The sequence below is a fragment of the Peromyscus californicus genome, unplaced genomic scaffold (genome assembly GCF_007827085.1).
Source record: "Peromyscus californicus insignis strain IS unplaced genomic scaffold, ASM782708v3 Scaffold_12__1_contigs__length_115047231, whole genome shotgun sequence".
Lineage (NCBI taxonomy): Eukaryota > Metazoa > Chordata > Mammalia > Rodentia > Cricetidae > Peromyscus > Peromyscus californicus.
In genome coordinates, this window is record NW_026294413.1 from 27,722,214 (window position 1) to 27,734,569 (window position 12,356).

At 35.7% G+C, this 12,356-nt stretch overlaps 1 non-coding gene across 1 annotated transcript; it reads left to right on the forward strand.

Annotated features, from left to right (window-relative positions):
- The first annotated feature begins 1,061 nt into the window (after positions 1-1,061).
- LOC128108082 (U7 small nuclear RNA) lies at positions 1,062-1,123 on the forward strand. The gene has a single exon (XR_008217298.1). It is a non-coding gene; the product is annotated as a U7 small nuclear RNA (small nuclear RNA).
- Positions 1,124-12,356: the final 11,233 nt, after the last annotated feature.

Sequence of the window (12,356 nt, forward strand, 5' to 3'; positions counted from 1 at the left end):
CACCCCCAGTGATACATGTACTCACCTCCGAACCTTTACCTGATGTTTTATCAATTAGGGACCAAGCAGTCAAACACATGAGCCTAGGGGGCCATTACATTCAAACCACCACAAATATTGATTTTTTTTCATAACACTGTTTTGGGAAACATACCATAAATGTTTAAATACACTAAAACACTAAACTTTAAGTAAACCTCCTTTCCCTCTCCCAGCAGTAATCAAATGTTAATAGTTCCTCAGCTAGAGGTGGACCTCATGACCCTCTTCCTTCCTTCTTGCTGAGATTTTGTTTGGCTTGAGCTTGTAAGGTACTCATACATGCTGTCATAGTAGTTATTAGTCCACTTATACAACTGCCCTGTTGAGTATGGGAAACAATATTTCCTTGTAGTCATCCAGGACTTCCGGATCTACAATCTTTTCACCCTCCCCTTCTGTATATAAACCTGAGCCTGGAAGTGAAGGATGTAAAGTTGATATCCCATTTAGGGCTGAGCACTCTGGGGCTCTGAAGTATCTTATTCTCTACATGTTAACCACTTGTGGGTCTCTATGTTAATTGACACCTACTGCAAGAAGCTTCTCTAATAAAAGTTGACCCATGCACTGACCTAGGGTATATCAAAAGTCATTAGAAGCAGTTTTATTTCCATGATCATTTAGCCAAATAAAAACCATCCTTTCCGGTAGGGACCATGACTTGATTAGGCACAGGCTCTTGGCCTAGGTGACGGTGTCAGTTCAGGTTATAGCTCAAGGAGCTGGCCTCAAATGCAGTCAGAAAATAGTTGGTCACTCCTATGACTTTTGTGTCACTGCTGTGCCTGGTATTATTGAATATTCTACAGAGAAAATTATGTCTAAGTGTAGTAAGTCAACATAAACTGGACTCAGGTTTTAAAAATAAACATGAAGTTGTTTGAACAGGGAGGTAAGAGGATCTGGGAATAGTTGGGAGAAGGCATGAATAGGATAAAATATTTTATATGAAATTCTCAAAAAATTAGTATAAACATTATGAAAAATACCAAACTTTACTCATGAAGAAATAGATAATTGAGTGTTACAGCTCTTTTAGAATTTGTCTAGCAGGTTTTCTGGCTTCCGTCGGAAACCCCCGCCTCCCCCCCAAAAAAAGAAATAGATAATTGAACTAGATTTATATTTAGATTGTAATAGACACTTCAAATTCTGGTAGAGTAAAGACTTCTAATAACAGGCCCTTGTGAGTTTACAACTAGAATTGCAATAGAATTTTTTCCTATATAGAAACCTGACTCCCAGATGTATCAGTTATAAACAGTTTATTTTGAAGCAAAATTCAAAAATGAAAAATGAAACCCCATTTACTGCTAGTATTCTTTTTACATAAAGCAATATAGTTACCATGCTTCTGTAAAGAATATCTAAAATAATGATTAGAATAAAAATAAATTTACTCAAACTTCGAAATGTAATGTGATCATCAAATTTCAAAGTATAAACCCACATTTAAAATTATGTCTTTAAGTTGTATGTTTCATGGTCCAAGTCTAATTAGTACAGGAGGCAGATGGTCCTTTGGCAGTACACCAGTGTTATAATTTAAGTAAAGACTGAAAAGCTTTCTAGTTTGCTATGGCAAATGCTTTTTCTTTTCTTTTTTTTCTTTTTTTCTCATTTTATTATTTTTAAAATAATTTTATGACTGTCTATACCTTAAACCACTGTGCAGCTTAGTGCATGGAGCACTAAATAGACTTCTGAGAACACTATTCACTACCTTTCTCTTATGAACATAAACATTTCAGCAAAAGGTATTTGTTCTATTACAAATACTTTTTTACTTGGTTGAGGAACTTGTGAGAATTGTGAGTTATTTAGCTTCAGCAAGTATTTGAAGAAATTGTGTGTCAGTAATTATCTTTGTTTTTTTCTTCTTTAAAATATATTTATTTTTACTAATAAACATATTGGCTTAACCAATAAGCAAAACTCATATGAGACATTTACCCCCCCATGTGTTTCAGACTTTTACCATGTAAAATTTCAATGTGTAAAGAATAGGAAGCAATTTTAAAATAAACCTTTACCTGGCCATACATGCTTCTTCTATTGCATAAGTGGAATTTACCAAACTGGTTTCACTGACCTTATTATCTTTATATAAAGTAGAGAGTTTGTTATTTTCATTTGCAAATGTAAAAATTCCTCATGGCAATTTTAGGTACCTATGTTTATTATTCCCTTTGTATGAATCCATTATTGTATAAATTTAATTAATTCTATTTAATTTTTATTTCACATAATATATTTTGATAATCTATGCCCTCCCCAACTTCTCCCAGTTTCTCCACACCACCCTACCCACCCAACTTCATGTTGTTTCTATTAGTACAACAAAAATCAATGCAAAGGAGCTAAAAATAATAGAAGCAACAATATAAAACATACCAAAACAACAATTATAATGTTTTATTAAAAATTATTTCATTTGGATTTTGTATTCAATTACTTAAATTTATTTTAAATAAAATACCTTGATAATTAATATTAAATTATCTTATTTTTTGATAGAATAAATCTATCCATCACAATGTCTTGTCACTTTGAAGTCATGTTAGCACAATAAATATGGAAGTATCTTTATAATGTTGGAGCATCATTACACTGAATGTTGTAGGATTTTGGTTTGTTTTTAGATTGCACATGAATTATACCATTGAGCCAAGTGGAAGAAAAGTATTTTCCTCTAAATTATTTTTTTATATTGTAATAAGATCTTAAGCTAATGTACATTATTAGGGCAATTGAACTCTCTTAAACATTTCCAACTCATACCACAAGTTCACTAAATCAGCCCCAGGCACTGAAAAACTTAAAAGCCAGTCTGATAGAGCTTCTTACAAATATTCTTTGAATTTTATGACTTGTCTCCCACATGAGGCGTAATAGTTTCGATGTTCTAATTAGTGCTTGTGTATATTGCTATTACTTTGTCTCCTTAATCACATTATTAAGAGTGTTATGGAGATTCCTTATAGAATCACACTTTATAATAGTGTTTCTAATTTGAATATGTCCTGTTTTATGTTGTCTGATTCTGAAACATCATAAACTCTTTTTATGGGTCTTTTGATAGTGCTCACTTTCTTCTCTATACTTGATTAGAATATACAGTACTGAGTAACAAAGACATTTTCTGAAGCTTCAGAGTTTCAGCATCAGGAGAATAAATGGGCTTCCTTTCCTTAGGTTTTTATTCTGGGACAAGTAGAGAAAATAGCTAAACTAATCCTATTTTGAAGGCTTTATTTGTGGATATATAAGAGATTCAACTGAATTGATATTTGACTGTATTCTTTCAAAATTTAAATGTAATTGCTATGAATACTGAATGTTCTTAAAATTCTCCTGTAAATGGTGATATTTTATAAGATAATATACCATAATTTATGAATAAATCATTTATTTTTCTATATAGGAAGGTAAACAATACATTATAAAAATTAAGTACACATTTGCTAATACCTCCTAAAGTGATATTAAAGTAATTGCTTAAAGTAGGCTTTATCTTTATTAATGTATCTTTTTTCTTAAAATGGAAAGTAATTTGAGACAGAAACATGGACTAATTTTATAAAACAGATGTCCTGAACATTGTGAATTCAAGAGGAATTTCACAAAACCCTTTTCTTTTACAGAGTTTGAATCCTAATTTATACTCATATGTCCAGCCAATCACTATAAATAATAGGGGCTCAAATAATCTGACATATACGTATTCCAATATGTACAAGAATGTATTTTAAAATGTAATTGTATATTAGTTTAATTTTTATTAACCTCAACAAAATGATAAATATTATTCTTTTAACCACTTATTTGTTTGTGTTGATATTGTTTTCCCCAAAATATTGTGCACCCTAATAAACTTATCTAGGGTCAGAGAACAGAACAGCCACTAGATGTAGAGTCCAGAAAATGGTGACACACGCCTTTAATCCTATCACTTGGGAGGCAGAGATCCATCTGGATCTCTGTCAGTTTAAAGCCACACTGGAAACAGCCATGCATGGTGACTCATGCCTTTAATCCCAGAAAGTGAGCCTTTAATCCCAGGAAGTAATGGCAGGAGGCAGAAAGGTATTTAAGGCATGAGAATGAGGAACTAGGCTGGTTAAGCTTTTAGGCTTTGGAGCAGCACAGTTCAGCTGAGAGGCATCCAGTCTGAGGAAACAGGGTCAGCCGAGGAATTGGCAAGGGGAGGTAGCTGTGGCCTGTTCTGTCTCTCTGATCTTCCAGCATTCACCCCAATATCTAGTCCCGGGTTTGTTTTTATTAGTAAGTACCTTTAAGATTCATGCTACAGTAACTCTAATAAATATTTATAATAAAGTAATTTCAAACCCATTGTGATACCTCCTATTGACTGAGATATAGTTTGCCAATCCAACCATTTTTTCAATGACACTACTACACTGGTTCGTTTCCCAGACTAGAAAATCTCTAGAAATCTTTTCTCCTCTTTACTTCTTTGCAAAACTTAGAAATAATTTGACACATAATTTTCAGATTTAACAACTATAAAAAAGTTACATGGTTAAATTCACATTTTACTTTAATAGCAAGCAGTACTTTAGTCATAATCCATGAGAGATTTGAGATATACGTATATAAAAGTATAGGTATTTAAGAGTCTCAAATATAGGTTTAATTCAGTATCTAGTCACATTAAATTGATATAAGCAAAGAGTGACTATTTAACACTGTTTTTCAAGGTCCAAAAGATTGAGAGTGGAAATCAAGCTACTCTCTGCCATCTACTTTAATAGGATAGCTTAGTCATCTTCCTGTTTTTGTTGCTTTATTTTCACATCTAAATAAGTGAAGTTATACAACTTTAGTCAAAAGTCAATAGTCAATCTCTAATCTTAAAATTTACATCTTAGCCGGGCGGTGGTGGCGCACGCCTTTAATCCCAGCACTCGGGAGGCAGAGCCAGGCGGATCTCTGTGAGTTCGAGGCCAGCCTGGGCTACCAAGTGAGTTCCAGGAAAGGCGCAAAGCTACACAGAGAAACCCTGTCTCAAAAAAACCAAAAAAAAAAAAAAAAAAAAAAAAAAAAAAAAAAAAAAATTTACATCTTAAAATTAGGCTCTGGAAATCTACATCAATTACTGCCTCAATATCCACTTACATCTAAGGTTTGAGAACAATAGCCCTTACAATGTAAAAAAATCATTTTAAAATTATTAGAAGCATGCCTAGTTATAGCTGAACAGGTATAACAGTATTCCAATGATGCAAGTGTGAGAGTGACAATGATACCACCCAGTAGTAAGGAAGAGCTCCTTAGGGAGTAGCTCCTCCCCCAAGAACAGTAGGGAAAGAGACACTCACCAGTGAAAATTTGTAAGATTAAAATCTGCAGAGCTTGGAGCTGGAGAGATGGCTCAGCTGGTTAAAAATTATTCACTACTGTTATAAAAGACGTGGTTTCTGTTCCCAGTACCTACATTGCACCTCAAAACTGTCTGTAACTACAGTTCCTGGGGATTCATTGCCCTCTTTTGAATTCTGTGGGTACCAGGCACACACATTTTGCACAGATGTGCATGCAGGCCAAACACCCATACATATAAAATAAGATAAATGAATCTCAGAAACAAAAACATGCAGGTATGTGTTATGAAAGTGTGTCTTGATACTCACTGAAAGAAATAATAAAACCTAGAAGAAAAGCATTTTGGTCCTACAGTGCTGACTATTACATCTTTTAGTATCTGAACATGCTATGTCTGGTGACAAAAGAGAATAGCAATCACTAGTCTTAGAAAGTGTAAAGTCTGTGAACCACAGCAGTTACTAGCACAGATAGATATCTCTAAGGTTGCAATAGTGACACAAATCTGTGGAGAAACAAGCAACTATCTAATGGAACTTAAGGCCAGCTTATCAGGAGAGAATTCATGCCTCATCCTGTAAAACTAGCAGGGTTCTCTCCAGTAACAACAGAACTCTCTCTCTCTCTCTCTCTCTCTCTCTCTCTCTCTCTCTCTCTCTCTCTCTCTCTCTCTCTCTCTCTGTGTGTGTGTGTGTGTGTGTGTGTGTGTGTGTGTGTGTGTGTGTGTGTGTTAGTTTGAATGAAACTGGCCAATGGAGAATAACACTATTTGGATGTCTGGCCTTGTTGGAATAAGGGTGGCTCTGATGGAGAAAGTTTATCACTAGGGAGTGGGCTTCGGGGTCTCAAATGTTCAAGCCATACCCAGTGTTACTGTTACTTCCTGATGCTTGTAGATCCAGATATAAAACTTTCAGCTACCTCTCCAGCACAATGTCTGCTTCCATGCCATCATGTTTTCCACCATGATGGTAATGGACTAAGCCTCTGAACTATAAGATGGCCCCAATTAAATGTTTTCCTTTATAACAGTTGCCATGGTCATAGTGTCTCTCATATATATATATATATATATGTGTGTTTGTGTGTGTGTGTGTGTGTGTGTGTGTGTGTGTGTGTAATTTATTATAATGACTTAAAAACTGTGGTCCAGTTAGTCCAACAATGGCTGCCTTCTGGTCCAATGACCCAGTAGTCATTTGGTCCACAAGGCTATGTCTCAGCTGGTCTTCAGAATACACTGGAATCCTGAAAATCTGGGCTTTAATGCCAGTAAAGGAATGGACTTCCTAGCAGGCAAGAGCAAAGAGGCAAAGAGCTATGAAAGAATTTCCTTCATGTCCTTATATAGGCTTCCAAAAGAAATTGTGGCCCAGATTAGAGGTGCATCTTTCCACCTAATAAGATCTGGGTTAGCAGTGTGTCTTTCCACTTGAAAAATTTGGATTAGAAATAGATCTCTCATGGGGTGGTGGTGGCACAGGCCTTTAATCCCAGTACTTGGGTGGCAGAGCCAGGTAGATCTCTGTGAGTTTGAGGCCAGCCTGGTCTACAGAGTGAGATCCAGGAATGGCACTAAAACTACACAGAAAAAAAAAGAAGAAGAAGAAAAGAAAAGAAAGAAATGGATTTCTCATTCAAATTAAGCAAAAATTCATCACAGGTGTGTCCCACCATTTAGGGGTTTTAGTTAGTTCCAGATGTAGTTGAGTTGGCAAGCAAAAATAATCATCACACTAGCCAACCACCCATGGCTGTTGAGGTCACAGACCATAGAAGAGAATCTACTAATGCCAATTACCTACCTGTACTAGTATAGTTACTAACTATATTTATATTATAAATACTTATAATCACAGATATGTTAAAGCTCTAAGCCCTGGTTAAAGTATCTTCTTTCCTCAACAGACAATTACAAGAATCCACTATTGGTCAACATGCAGAGTACATGGACAGGGAGGTGGCCAACTCCAACTGATTCATATACAACACAACCACTCCTCTTAAGACTCAAGGAACATAACAGAGAGGGCTGAGAGACTCTAAGAAGAGTCAGAGGTCTGTAACATCTACCGTTAGACAGTGCTGACTATGTATACCAGAAAAGTAGTACCAATGAAATCACAACAATATGGAATTTAATCAAGAAGAGTACAGTGGTAACACTAGTTGACATTCAAATGTGGTTGCTGGGAATTTCACAATGTCCTAATCCTAGATGAAGAGCTATAGGCAATTCAGTTGATTTTCATTGAGTAATGCCCTCATGGGTTGTTGCTTTAGTTATGGTTTCTACTGCTGTGATGAAACACCATGACCAAAAAGTAAGTTTTGGGGGAAAAGATTTAATTGGGCTTATACTTTTGTATCACTATCCATCATTGATGAAAGCTAGGAGAGGAAATCAAACAGCAGCAACTTGGAGGCAGGAGTTGATACTATTGTTCATCACTGAAGGAAGTCAGGACAGGAACTCAAACAGGGCAGGATCATGGAGGCAGGAGCTGAAGCAGAGGCCATGGAGAGGTGCTGCTTACTAGTTTACGTCCACTGGGCTGCTTTCTTACAGAACCTAGGACCATCAGCTCAAGAGTAGTACCACCCAGCAGGGGCTGAACCCTCTCCTAGTGATCAGTAATTGAGAAAATATCTTACAAATGGATGTTATGGAGGCATTTCCTCAACTGAGGATCCTTCCTCTCTGATGACTGTAGTTCATGCGAAGTTAACACTCAGTACAGCTCAGGCCTAAACACATATACATTGGAGTAACACTAGATTGACTCAGCAGACTATAAAAATTTGAGAGGGGGCAAGGGGTGAATTTGTGGATACAGGAGGTAGAAATGATAATTTCATAAACCATTTCAGGCAAATTTTTGATGGTTGTTACTTTGCTTGATGAGCAAATAGCAAGTAGGAAACAATTTAAGAGAAGGAAAATTTATTCCAGCTAACAGTTTGAGGAGATGATTCCATTATGGTGAGGAAGACCATTATGATGGAAAGGGATGAAATAGGAACGGAAGCAGGACCTTGGTTGGTTACACTGCAACCATTGTCAGGAAACACTGAACAAAAAGTTTGGTGGGGCTATGAAAGCTCACTTCCTTTTTCCAGTCATCCACATACCCCTGTGAGGGCTCACCTTCCTCTTGTCCCACAATTTCTTCAACACCTGGGAACCAAGTGTTCAATATCTGAGTACATGAGGGACATTTTATATTCAAACTACAGCAGATATGATATTGACTGTAGAATCCCTGCATTTCTGTCTTTCCTTTTATTTTTTTAAACTTTCTTACACTGATAATAGAGATATGTGTTGGCTTACTCCATAATTATAATATTCAGGAAAATGTGTTGTAAAGGGATGAAATTTTTTTAACGTTTATATGGATAGATGGAGAGTGAAATAAAGATCTGCATTAGCTAGGATGCTACTTTACTTTCAATAAAAACTGGACACATTGTTAGTGGTTTAAACAAGACATACATTTTGCAAACGTGTTTAACATATCTGTCCAAAGCTGATAGAGTTCTACAATGGTATTGAGTAAAGTTTACATAATTTTACCCTATCAACTTCAGTGTCAGTTTAAAATATACACATCAAGGTCTGCTATTTCATCCACTTTATTGTAGGAAGATGAAACAGAAGTTGAAATAAATTGTTTATTCAAATCAGAATACAATCACTTCTCTGAATATATTTGCCAAAAAAAATGTGCAGACATATATCTGTCTGCAAGAATGCATAAGAAATCATTTTGTTTTGTTTTAATGGTTTACATATGAAACACTACACAGAAAAATAAGTAGTTTCTGTTACAACCACTATAGAGTATGTGGTGATTTAAAAGAGAATGGCTTCCATAAGCTAATATAGTTGAATGGTTGATTCCATGTTGATAGAACTGTTTGGTAAGGATTAAGAGCTGTGGCTTTGTTGGAAAAATGTGTCACTAGGGGGTGGGTTTTGATATTTCAAATCTCATGCTGTATCAGTTAGCTCTATCCCTTCCAACTTGCAGATAAGTGGTAAACTCTTAGCTAGAATCCTAGTACCAGACTTGTCTGACTTACTCCACATTGGTTGTGAACTAACTTTTTGTTTATAAGTTTCCTAGGTCATGATGTCTCTTCACAACAACAGATGAGTAACCAGAAGCACAGGCAGCAGAAGGGAGAAGCAGCTTACACAAGGGAATCCTTAGAAGTTCATCTCATGTTGCTTAGAAAACAGAGTACTCAGCAAAAGAGTAAGGTTTTCAAACTCTAAGTATCGTGCAGGAAAGATTTCATTTACTCAAAGGCTTAGAATTAACCTGAACTTTAAATAAAGTTGATTTATTGTTTAGAAATAAAGTTTAATTTAGAAACAAAAGGGCATTAATCAATTCAAAATAATTTCTCATTTAGTAGATTTCGATTTTAAAATCGTAACAATTTTATTTTCTAGTACATACATTCACATATTTGTTTTTGTTTATATTCAGTTAACAGTGAAATAGTGGATTAATCTATAACAAGACTAAATCATGAGAACACAATCTAGCTTCAAAGATTAATGAAAATATAATTAGAATAACTTGTGCTCCATGTTTCTCAAAAGAGCATTAAATCCTATTAATCCTTCTTAGTTCATAAATTATTAACCTGATGGGCAATAATCTCTCAGCCTCATTGTGTCAATTTAGCTAGAGTGTTTAAATATTGAACTAAAAATTTCCCTTATTATTCAGTATTATAAAGAAACAAAAGTGATTCATTAATGAAGAACAGGAAATTCAAAGGAAAAATTCAAAGTTATGTTTGTGAGCTTTATAAAAATTACTTGAATAAAAGTACATTATCAGGGGGGGGAGTACATTATCGAAGTATTTTAGACAATCAGACATGCAATTTTGAGAAATTGCTTTGGTTGCCTTTATTATCCGTGCTGAATTGAAGCCTGGAATCTTCCTTCAGCCTATCCACAGGTGGAAAAGTACAGTGTGAAAGTGGCATATACAATAAGATTAATTATGACTCGACATAATTTTACAGGATTCACATTCCAGGAATCTCATCTGCCAGTTAGATGATTTGAGTAGCATTTCAAAACCTGGGTATATTTGCATTTTGCCATCTGTCCAATTTGGTTGATAATGGGCACCATTGTAGCATGAATCTTAAAAGGGCTTATTAATAAAAACAAACCCAGAGCCAGGTATTGTGGTGAACGCTGAAAGATCAGAGAAACAGAACCAGCCACAGCTAACCTCACCTCGCCAATTCCTCAGCTAATCTCATTTCTTCAATCTGGAAGCCTCTGTGTCCTCATCCGAATGGATCTCAGCTGAACTGATGCTCATAAGCTTAACAGAGTCTAGCTCCTTTCTGCTTCCTGACATCATTTCTTGGGATTAAAGGTGTGTGTCACCATGCCTGACTGTTTCCAGTGTGGCTTTGAACTCATAGAGATCCGGATGGATCTCTGCCTCCAGAATGCTAGTATTAAAGGTGTGTGTGCCACCATTTTCTGGCCTCTATGTCTATCTAGTGGTTGTTCTGTTTTCTGACCCCAGATAAGTTTATTAAGGTGCACAATATATTGGGGGACATAATATCACCACATACCATGTCTTTTTATTTTAAGGACTGGTTTATAATAGCTAAATTGAATCTACTAAACAAACAGTACTCTGTATTTTCTGAAAGCCAGCTTACCTTTAGATTGAGCTTTTTGTCTGCAGTTGATATTTCCCAATATTCATCATGATGTGAGCTTGAATTTTGTAGTGTGTTAAGTTCTGTACTTTAAATGCCACTCAGGTACATAAAAGCATAAGATGTAAATATCTATATCGATAAATGGTAGCCCTGGTCTTCAGATCTTTGGTATCATATGCTCTTCGAAATTATTCTTATGTCACTTCATTTAACCTTTGTCCTTTGCTGTCATTTGCATAGTACTCCCCATAAGTCCATGTACTAAAAGCTTGATTCCCAGCCCATTGTCACTACTATGTGTGGGTATGGAGAGCTTTTAATGGATAAGATATGGTGGGAAGCTTCTTCATATGGGGATGTCTTTGAATATCATAACACAGTCACCCTGTCATCTTTCTGTATTTTTCTCCTGAAGTATGAGGTAAATGGGCTCCCCTTATACTCTATCCATAATGCAGTGTCTATTTAAAGGACCAAAGGGAACTGTCTTATCATTAATAACTAAAGCCTCCAAAACAGTTGAATAAAATCTTTTAATCTCATAAATTATCTCAGGTATGTATTATAGTAACAGAAAGCTAATCCAATTAAGCAATCCTAACAAAGAGATCTTTGTGCTTTGAGCTTGGAGACAAAGTTTAAAATTCATTAGGTGCATCTGTTTATAACAATTCATCCATATACTATACTTTTCAAGACTGGCATTGATAACAGTTATGTAACATATAACATAAATGTATCTGAATATCATGATCAGATTTTCTACTGGTCCCATATTAAACATAGAGTTCAGGCAGTGGTAGCACAGGCCATTAATCCTAGCATTCAGGAGGCAAAGATTCATCCAGATCTGTGTGAGTTCAAGGCCATGCTGGGAATTGAGCCACATGTGGTGGCACATGCCTTTAATCCCAGCACTAATTAACCACAGAGGTATGTAGGTCTGTGGACAGACAGGAAGTGATAGAGCTGTCCAGAAAGAGGAAGTGATATAGCTGGGCAGAGAGAAGTAAGATAGCAGGGCACAGGAAGGGATATAGGTGTGAGTATACACAAAATAGCTTTCTCATGAGGCTGAGGATTTCATAGAGGTAGGAACATGGCTGGCTTGTTCTGTTTCTCTGATCTTTTGGCTTTTACCCCAATAGCTGGCTCCAGGTTTTTTATTAATAAGACTGTTTAGCAGTTTGTGATTACAGTCCCATAATGTACTACTAGTAATAATATTGTTTCAAAAATACACGTTTTAATGA